This window comes from Saccopteryx leptura, chromosome 4 (genome assembly GCF_036850995.1).
Source record: "Saccopteryx leptura isolate mSacLep1 chromosome 4, mSacLep1_pri_phased_curated, whole genome shotgun sequence".
In the NCBI taxonomy this organism is placed as follows: Eukaryota; Metazoa; Chordata; class Mammalia; order Chiroptera; family Emballonuridae; genus Saccopteryx; species Saccopteryx leptura.
Genome location: NC_089506.1, coordinates 61374627 through 61384493, shown reverse-complemented (window position 1 = coordinate 61384493; position 9867 = coordinate 61374627). Strand labels below are relative to the sequence as shown.

Genomic DNA, 9867 nt, shown 5'->3' with positions numbered 1-9867 from the left:
ACACTCCCATCATCATTGTGGCATTATTCATAAGAGCTGAGATGTGAAAACAATCTGAATGTTCACAAACAGATGAAAGGAAAACCTGGTATATTTACACATAGAAAATGACCCACCTTTAATAAAGTAGGAGAATCTGCAATATGCAACATAGATGAACCTTGAGGACATTGTATGTATGAAATAAGCCTGTTAAAAAACTGAATATTTTTATGTGATTTTTAATATGGTTAGATTAATTCTATCAACTTATTGGCTGTTTTATACTTGTTCAATTTATTCTTTGATTCTTTTTTTTTCTCTTTTTATGCATTTTCCAGTGGTTTAGGTATCATCCCATTTTGTGTTCTATATCGACCTAATTTTAGTGGTTGTCTCAGCTTTTACAATATTCATTTTCATGTAATGAGAATCTACCATTGTTTAATATTTAAACATACCTTTATATTTAAAGAACCTACTATAGTATATTACCAATTCTTTCTCATCCCTTTGATATTTTTGTCACGAGTTTGACTTTCACCTATCCTGTAAACAGCAATACTGACAGTTAAACAAATAGTTATATTTAAAAATAAGAGTAAGAAAAATAATTCTTTAACCTTTATATATTACATTCAAGAGCTCTGATTTTTATTCCACATCTTAATCTTCATCATTTTGGGGGGGAAGGGGAGAAACAATTTGTAGAAAAGGTCTTCTGGTAATAAATTCTGAGTTTTTGTTTCTCTAAGGAAGAATTCATTGCCCTTTCATCTTTAAAATATGTTTTCTCTGCATAAATATTCTTTGGTTGAAAATATAAATTTCTGGGTAGAAAAATTGAATTGTTTTCTCTCAGCACTTAAAAAATATTTTTTCTATGACTTCTGGCATGTAAAATTTCTGACATTTTACAATAGTCTTTTCTTTGTTTTTTTTTGTGTTTGTTTGTTTTTCTTTTCTCAATACCTTTAAGATTTTCTCATTGTATTCATATGCTAGTATTTGAATATGATATGCTTAAGATATGTGTTATCTCTACTTAGGGTTCCCTGAGTTTCTTGGATATGTGCTATATTGTCTGTCAGTAATTTTGGTAAGTTCTCTGTGATTACTTTTTAAAATATTCCTTCTTGCTTAGACTTTTTTCTCCTTTCAAGATTTCAATCACACTTGTTAGAACAGTTAATATTGTTCCACAGCTCTTGCATTTTCTTCTCTTTGTGTTTCAATTTGTATAAATTCTATTGACTTCCTTTTAAATTCCCTGATTCTATCACTGACTTTTATAAGCCTATAAGATTTTTTTAAAAAATTCTCAGTTGCTATATTTTTTATTTCTACCATTTCTGTACTATTTTTCTTATAGTTTGCATCCATCTGCTAAAATCATTTATGTGATCTAATATGTTGTACATCATTTTAATTAGAACCATTATTTTCTTAGAATTGCTTATTTAAAACACAAATTAAGTACAAATATGTGGTTGCAAAATAATCACAAGAATGCAAAGTATAGCATAGGAAATATAGTCAATAATATAATAATAACTGTATGATGCCAAGTAGACACTTAAAATGCCAGTGGGATGGCCTTTTAAAGTATATGATTTTGCAACCATTATGCTGTACATCAGAAACTAATAGAAAATAATATAAATATCAACTACAATTGAAAAAGAAAAATTTAAAGTATCACAAAGTAATGGACAATGAAATACATATTGGTATATACTGTATATACATATATATGTCTTGATTAATATAGAAGGTCTACTGGAAAGTTCTGTCCATTTTTGGAATAAAACAAAATACAAATTCTTCTGACTTAATTCATGTGGCACCCATCAATATTTCCACACCAATCCTATCTTCCGAATATGGTCCGAAATGGTTTGCTGAGCTGAATTAAGCCTTTCTGCAATCTCCGATGTTGTCAGAAAAGGATCTTGCTCCAACATGGTCTTAACAACATCGCATGGATCAAAGATGGTCGCCCAGAACGTGGCTAATCAGAAAGGTCGAAATCATCTGTTTTGAATTTTTCAAACCATCTTCTCCATGTCCTATCAGAAACTATACCTTCACCAAACACTTTCAATAAATTTCTACATGCTTCTGTAACATTTCTTCCTTGTTGAAATTCATAAAAATACAGTGGCATAAATGAACTTTATCAGTAGCCATGGGTACACTATCGCTTCACACATAAGACTAACATAAATCAACTTTGTTTTAATTTGCTACGTCAGTATGTATACATTGCTATGTCAGTATGTATACATTTAGTGATAAAAATAGAGAGGCACACATGCGCCAAATAAAACATGCTTATGTGTCGAAACTTGTTGTGATAGCAACAGACAGAATTTTCCGGTAGACCTTATATGTATGTTATATATATATAACTTTTTGGTGGTAGTAGGGTAGGGCATAGAAAGAGTAGGACACATAGAGAAAACCCAAAAAGAAAGATAGCTATATTTATTCCTACTTTCTTGGGGTAGCCAGGTTCAAAACCCCTCAATTACATCTCATGGTGCTGTTGTGAATGCCTATTGTAGCTACAAATGAAGAATTTGTTTGGCCCTTCAATATTGTAATTTATATTTGGTTACTCATATGACTAAAATATATTTACTGTAAATATATGATCTTCGTCCATACTCCTGATTCACAGCTCCCCAAAATGTTGAAATTTTGTAAGTGTTCAGGGTGATAAAGTGGTTTTTATGTGCACAAGATGACATTTTTTTTTTAAATACAACTTTATTCTGATTCTAAACGAAAGGAATGGGAATGACATTAACAAACAAGGTCTGACCACAGAATATTGTGATGCTACTGCAGCAGTCTTATGGTTGAAACTCAATAAGGAAACAGCTGTGCTCCAAACAACTAAATATGCAGGTCCAGAAAACAAAGGTATTTTTTAACTGCCACATTCACTCTGAAGCCCATTCATCTCTCAGCATCCCAAGATCAAGCACAGGTTCTGCTTAGCTAGATAATAAAGTGGCAAACACGCTGCACCACTGACATCACAGGACAGTTGCCTATAAAACTAGACTTCTGACGCTGGGCTCCAGCTTCCCTGTTCACAGGTTGTTGTCCTCGTCCAGGAGAGCAGTGGTCTGAGCAACTTCTATATCAGGGGTCCCCAAACTACGGCCCGCGGGCCACATGCGGCCCCCTGAGGCCATTTATCCGGCCCCCACCGCACTTCTGGAAGGGGCACCTCTTTCACTGGTGGTCAGTGAGAGGAGCGTAGTTCCCACTGAAATACTGGTCAGTTTGTTGATTTAAATTTACTTGTTCTTTATTTTAAATGTTATATTTGTTCCCGTTTTGGTTTTTTTACTTTAAAATAAGATATGTGCAGTATGCATAGGGATTTGTTCATAGTTTTTTTTATAGTCCAGCCCTCCAATGGTCTGAGAGACAGTGAACTGGCCCCCTGTGTAAAAAGTTTGGGGACCCCTGCTCTAGATCGTGCTCGTACTGCGCTGCCAAGGCTGGGTCCATGACAACCTCTGGGGGGGGGGGGGTGAGGGCAGGCATGGTGACAAACTCCAAGTTAGGGTCTCCGATTAGTTTTCTAGCAAGCCAGAGGAAGGGCTTTTCAAAGTTGTAGTTACTTTTGGCAGAAATGTCATAGTACTGAAGATTCTTCTTTCGGTGGAAAACAATTGATTTGGCCTTAACTTTCCTGTCCTTAATGTCCACTTTGTTGGCACACAACATGATGGGATGTTTTCACACACTCGCACCAGATCTCTATGCCAGTTAGGCACATTCTTGTAAGTAACTCTTGAAGTTACATCAAACATTATAATGGCACACTGGGCTTGGATGTAGTAGCCGTCCCTCAGCCCGCCGAACTTCTCCTGGCCCGCCGTGTCCCACACGTTGAACTTGATGGGCCCTCTGTTGGTGTGGAACACGAGGGGATGGACCTCCACGCCCAGGGTGGCGACATACTTCTTCTCGAACTCTTCGGTCAGGTGGCGTTTCACGAAGGTCGTCTTCCTGGTTCCACCGTCACGACCCACCAAAACGAGTTTGAACTGGACCTGGGGCTCTTCTTGGGCAGCCATGGCAATGTGGCTTCCAGAAGCGTCTCTGGCCTCTTCTGCCTGAGAGCTGGAAAGATCACAAGATGACATTTTAAAACACCTAAGGATGAGAGTTGGTTGCCAGGTGATCTAGTCATGTAATTGGTGGGTTGGAACTTTCAGTTCAGCATGGACCCACCTCTGACATCTAGGGAAGGGGGAGGGGCTATAGATTCAATCAACCTCTTATGATCAGTGATTTAGTCAATCACGCCTATGAAGCCACCACGAAAGCCCAAAAGGATTGGGTTTGGTGAGCACATGTTGCTGCAGGCAGAGTGGAGTGCCTAGAGGAAGCCTGGAAACTTTGCATTCCTGCCTACATACCTTTTCTAGGCATCTCTTTCTGGCTGTTCCTGAGTTTTGTTATTTATAATGAACAAGTAATCTAGTGCATAAAATGTTTTCCTGAGTTCTAAGAGCTTCTCTAACAAATTAATTGAACCCAAGGAATGGGTTGTGGGAAATTCTGATTTATAGCTAGTTGGTCAGAAGTGCAAGTAACAATGTGAAGCTTGCAGCTGGGCTCTGAGGTAGGAGAGGGGGGTAGTCTTATAGGACTGAAATCTGATCTATCTCTTGATAGTGTTAGAATTTAGGTGAACTGAGTTGAATTTTTGGACACCTTGTTGATACCCTGAGAATTGTTGATTGGTGTGTAGAAACCCCTCCGCTACAGTGGAATTGGTACCAGAAACTATTTAGGGCTTGACAGGAAAAGGATGGGAACTTAGACTAGGAGCTACAAGGACTACTAAGAATTTGATACTATTCTACAGTATTTGGTATGTAATAGAGCAACAGCCCAACTCAATCTGGAAGGGTGGGGTCTGTGGACAAGCCAGATTAGGCCAATAATGATTGAAGAGACTGAATTAAACTGAGAATGGGCAGCTGATCCTAGGGTGGAAGAATTTGGTGGAAGGAGAAAAATCCAATGATAAAACTAATCTAGTCAAATTTATTATTATTCCCTGGATCATGAAACACCAGAGAAAAAAATGAGTCAAGAATATCTCATTCTTGGCCCTGGCCGGTTGGCTCAGTGGTAGAGCGTCGGCCTGGCGTGCGGAAGTCCCGGGTTCGATTCCTGGCCAGGGCACACAGGAGAGGTGCCCATCTGCTTCTCCACCCCTCCCCCTCTCCTTCCTCTCTGTCTCTCTCTTCCCCTCCCGCAGCCGAGGCTCCATTGGAGCAAAAGATGGCCCGGGCACTGAGGATGGCTCCTTGGCCTCTGCCCCAGGCGCTAGAGTGGCTCTGGTCGCAACAGAGCGATGCCCCGGAGGGGCAGAGCATCGCCCCCTGGTGGGCGTGCCCACAGGTGGATCCCGGTCGGGCGCATGCGGGAGTCTGTCTGACTGCCTCCCTGTTTCCAGCTTCGGAAAAATACAAAAAAAAAAAAAAAAAAAAAAGAATATCTCATTCTTGGTTTTGTCATAACATCTCTCCCAGCCAATACTCTTCTCCCACCTGGCATAGTTATTAACATATTTATTATAGTGATTAAAAATTCCCCATCAGGCATTTCTAACAGCCGTGTCATATCTGAGTCTGGTTCAGATTATTGCTTTGTCTGTTCTTAGTGTGTTCATTTTTCCTTTACATATATGTGATATATTGTATTAATGTTGGCATCATATATAGGAAAGAAGACACAGAAGTAAATAATTATGTATGCTTGGAAATAGGCACACTTATCCACTAAGCCTTTAGTGCAAATGTAGGAGTCAAGATAGATCCAAGTTGGGCTGGTCTGCAGTGCTGCTGCCATGGTTATCAACAATGTACCTCAGGCTTCCCATTTCTGTAGAAATACTCTATTTAAAGTAGATTTGGTTTTCTAGAGCTATGTCCCTCCAATGTTGAATTCTAAGTCTTCACCCTGTGATATGCCTCAGAGTCTCTGCATGTTTTTTTTTCTACTCTTATTCCTCTCTCATCAGTATTCTGTAATTACTTGTGTTTCGAAGCTTCTTCACTTAGAGTCATGGTGTGGGCTTAGAAGTGTGTTCTCTAATGTTCTAATTAAGTCTCAGAATTAACTCTAAATAATGTTCTTGCATTTGAAGGTTATAACTTCCTTGGTTCTATTGACCTTCCCCTGGCTGTAGTCATGAGCCCAATGCATAATCTAACTGCTTTCCAAGGAAGAGTTTTTGTTTGTCTGCTTGTTAACACTCTATGATCTCTCCGTTGTAATGTGTTTTCATCAATGTTCTAAGAAATACAGTTTCTAGGTGCTATTCACTCCCAAAGCATAAAGGTTTTGTTCAGCAGTGTATATAAGGAAGAGAGTCTGAGAGGAATTTCTTGCCCCTCCTACACTGCTGCTTTTCTTTTAGCCCAGATTTGTATGACATGGATGCTGATTAGGATTTTCCCAGTCTTTTATGTGAGCACACAGTAGGGTTCATGTTGAAATTATACATGAGAATGTAGACTACAATATCTTCAGCTCCCATTGGTTTCATACTGTTTTGACAACTATTCTAAGTAAACCTTTCCTTTTGCATCTACTGCAAGTGAATAATCTACTTTCACTGAATAAATTCTCCCTCAAAGATTTTGTATTGTTGGGTTGCTCTATAACCCGAACCCTCAATAATTTTTTAAAAAGTTGTGAATCTGAGGTTGGCTCAGCTTCAAATTTCTAAATAAGAATTGGAGTGTTGCTCCTTTCAGGTCTGTATGACCTGGATTGGAAGCTTCAAGAATGATAGGAATTTAAAAGAATAAATATCATCAGGATGACTTGCAGAGTAAAAGTAAAAGATCAAATCCATGCTTTCATAATAGCTTTATTTCCCAATCATATTAAATCAACATAATAATTAATAAGCATGATTTTATAACATTTAAAGATATCTCAACATGTGAGAAATTTCAGCCAATTTCTAGAATTTGAAAAATAGATGAAAGACTATTTATTGATGAAGTGAAGCAGAGAAAATCAGCCTATACACATATGGAGAGTGTTGAGGAGAACGAAGTTGAACTTCTTTTGGAACTCTGGGCTTAGAGACAGCAGGTATGTGAGGGAAGAAGTGAGAGGTGGAGGCAGAAATCAGAAGTACTAACTGAAGACTTGAATGCCATTTACATAACAGTATATTATGAATTCACACTTCACACCCCTGCTTTTTTTTAGAGATTGCAGGGCAGCCAGAAATTTGCCTACAACAAAAAAATTCTTTCCTGATATATTACATAAATTATCTGGAGAAAGAGAGAAGAATTAGTATAGGTATAGCTGACTTTAAGAATAATATTTATTTTGACATTTGGATGACCCCTATAATATATAGAGTAGTTCCTTTCCTGTTTACTGCAACTGTAACGTAAAACCTAAATATAAACAAGATTTTTCTTTTTTTTTTTCTTCTTTTCCAAGTAAGAGGAGGGGAGATAAAGAGATAGACTCCCACATGTGCCCGGACCTGGAATCCACCAAGGAACCCCCTCCTGGGGCCATGTTTGAAACTGCGCTATTTTGTAGTGCCTGAGGCAAAGCTCCTTGGAGCCATCCTCAGTGCTTGGGTGATGTGCTTGAACCAATCAAGCCATGGTTGCAGGAGGGGAAGAGAGGAGAGAGAGAGAAAGAAAGAGGTCGGGGAGGGGTGGAGAAGCAGATGGTTGCTTCTCCTGTGTATCCCAAACCAAATTGAACTTAAGACATTGACATGCCCAGTTGGTACCCTGCCACTGAGCCAACTAGCTAAGTCCTTAAACAAGCTTTCCTTATTATTACCACATGTTGGTCAAATAAGTTTGTAAATTGATATATATGTTTGCTCACTTATACTGTGTATTGGGTGTGGGGGACAGGCTGTAAGCAGGCTGGGTCATTATAACCTAAGGCTTAGTTTTAAGACTAAGCTTTTCCCCACACCCTTGACTAATTACATGATGTGGAGTGGTGCACTCTCATGAAGAATCCCATTATGCCTCAGATAAGTGACTTTGTATCAGAGACTTTCTTGTTTGTATATTGGATTAAAGGTTTTGATTTCTATACTATAAAGTGGGGCAGATCGGGAGCTTGCTCTCTCCTGGTTCCTGCTATCACCATTGCCCCTCATGGGAAAAGCTGATCCCTTGCCCTTCATGGGAAAAGCTGGTTTTATGCTTTTCCTTTGTCTTCTCTTGTGGTTTGCCTGTCTTGGTGAGACACCAATAAACAGAATGGCCCACCATCCTCTGACTCTGCTATTTCTTTGCCATCTGCCCGAATCCAATGGGAACCTGCATGTGAATGGCCATGATGGCAGCTCCTGGCCTTACACCATAAAAATAATAATTTTAATGGACTCCTTGTTACCACTTACTATATGCCAGTACATTTCTAAGATAAGAGCTATGAACAGACAAAACATTTACTGGGTACTTTAAAAAGACAAAAATCAAAGGCAAAATTTCAAGGTTAAAAATAGAGAAAAATTTACTGAAAATAAAGTAGAGAGGTGACAAGCAAGAAGACAAATACATTTCTTTTTAATTTAAGAACTCCAAATATTAGGATAAATTCACAAAGATTTTGTATTGATAGTGAAAAAAATTACATGAATATAAAGTAGTATAAGAAGATATGGTTTTGGGAACATTAAAACATAATTTTCAAATTAAAATAATAATAGATTTGTTGGAAAATAGATTTGGTAAAATATTACATCAAAACATACAAATAACATTTTAATATTTCAAATTGCTTGTTTCCTAAATCACAGCTCCCATTAAAATGTATGTCTTTCCATTAAAAGTGCTGTCACACCTTGCACACACATGAATATATATATCTATTTACATGCACATATAATACAGCTGTGAAAATATATACACATTATATGTAAAAATGTTAAAGTAACAATCAGTTTTGCAGATAAATAATTGCATCTGGAGAGTCCTATGTATGTAAAAGTATGGGTATAGCTTCTTTTTTTTTTCTTATTAAAACTGTGCTGTACTAATTTTTATCATTTTAACATATCACTTTGACCAACACATTACAAAAAACACAAACACCAGTATGCTGTTTACATTCTGGCACAATTTCATTATCTCTTCACCAGTAACATTTTGTGGATCACAATATCATAAACACTTTTGTGCTATTATCTTTAGTAGGTTTCATAATCTTCTGAATATATTTGATTATAGTATCTTGCTATGTGGTTCAAAATTTGAACCTCATATTCAGATTTTTACTTGCCACAGTTCAGGCTTCAGTATAAAGAATTTAAAATGAGGAAAGAAAGATATTTTTTAATGACTCCTCCTCCAGCCTTACTTTGGAATAGGAGACGCACCCTTTTTTATAGGCTTAACATTGCCTGATGTGTTGGGTCAAAGAAAAAGGAGAAAACATGATGGATACTTCTGATCTTTAGGATTACTTCTTTTTTTAAAAAAAAAAAAACAACAACCAACAAGCTCATTCACAAGGGATAGCCAGGAAAAACTAGGGTGCTTTCCACTAGGTACATGGCACATGGATCAATACACACACACACTTCTGTACCTCTAATTTCTACTGTGTGTGCATTGCTTATATAATCCGATGAAGACAATACAAATTGATATAATCTGTCATTATTCTTAGAGGAAATTCCTGGGTTGCAAATGTTTATGATTCTCTTTGTAAAATGAGGGTATTGAAGTCTGTATCTCTGCTTGGAATCCTAGCCAACAGGAGAGCCCAACTGACCACATTACTCTTATGACCTGTTCATTTAAAAAATATCTCTCCATTGCCAGGATATGTTTCAGTCATTTA

General features: G+C 37.5%; 1 pseudogene; it reads right to left on the bottom strand.

Annotated features, from left to right (window-relative positions):
- Positions 1 to 1644: 1644 nt before the first annotated feature.
- On the bottom strand, positions 1645 to 4102 carry LOC136404161 (GTP-binding nuclear protein Ran-like; annotated as a pseudogene).
- Positions 4103 to 9867: the final 5765 nt, after the last annotated feature.